The sequence below is a fragment of the Phoca vitulina genome, unplaced genomic scaffold, assembly GCF_004348235.1.
Source record: "Phoca vitulina isolate PV1807 unplaced genomic scaffold, GSC_HSeal_1.0 scaffold47, whole genome shotgun sequence".
In the NCBI taxonomy this organism is placed as follows: Eukaryota; Metazoa; Chordata; class Mammalia; order Carnivora; family Phocidae; genus Phoca; species Phoca vitulina.
This window is the reverse complement of record NW_022589750.1, coordinates 2,104,611-2,104,847: the sequence shown is the minus strand read 5'-3', so window position 1 is coordinate 2,104,847 and position 237 is coordinate 2,104,611.

Below are 237 nucleotides of genomic sequence, written 5' to 3'. Positions count from 1 at the left end.
GGAGCTCCTCCCTTACCAGACACCAGGAGGCGAGATGGTGGCAGGGGTGGCCAGGGCGGCAGGGGTGGGGGAGGGTAACTCAGCTCTGTTCTGGTGACAGACATCCTGGACTTTTATGAGGCTTCCATCTCGGAGAGCCAGGTAAGGGGGTGAGGTGGGGCCGCTTCCTCAGGGAGCGGGCAGGCAGGGCTGGACGGCTGAGCTCATGTTGACGACTTGGGGGCCCTGGGGACAAAC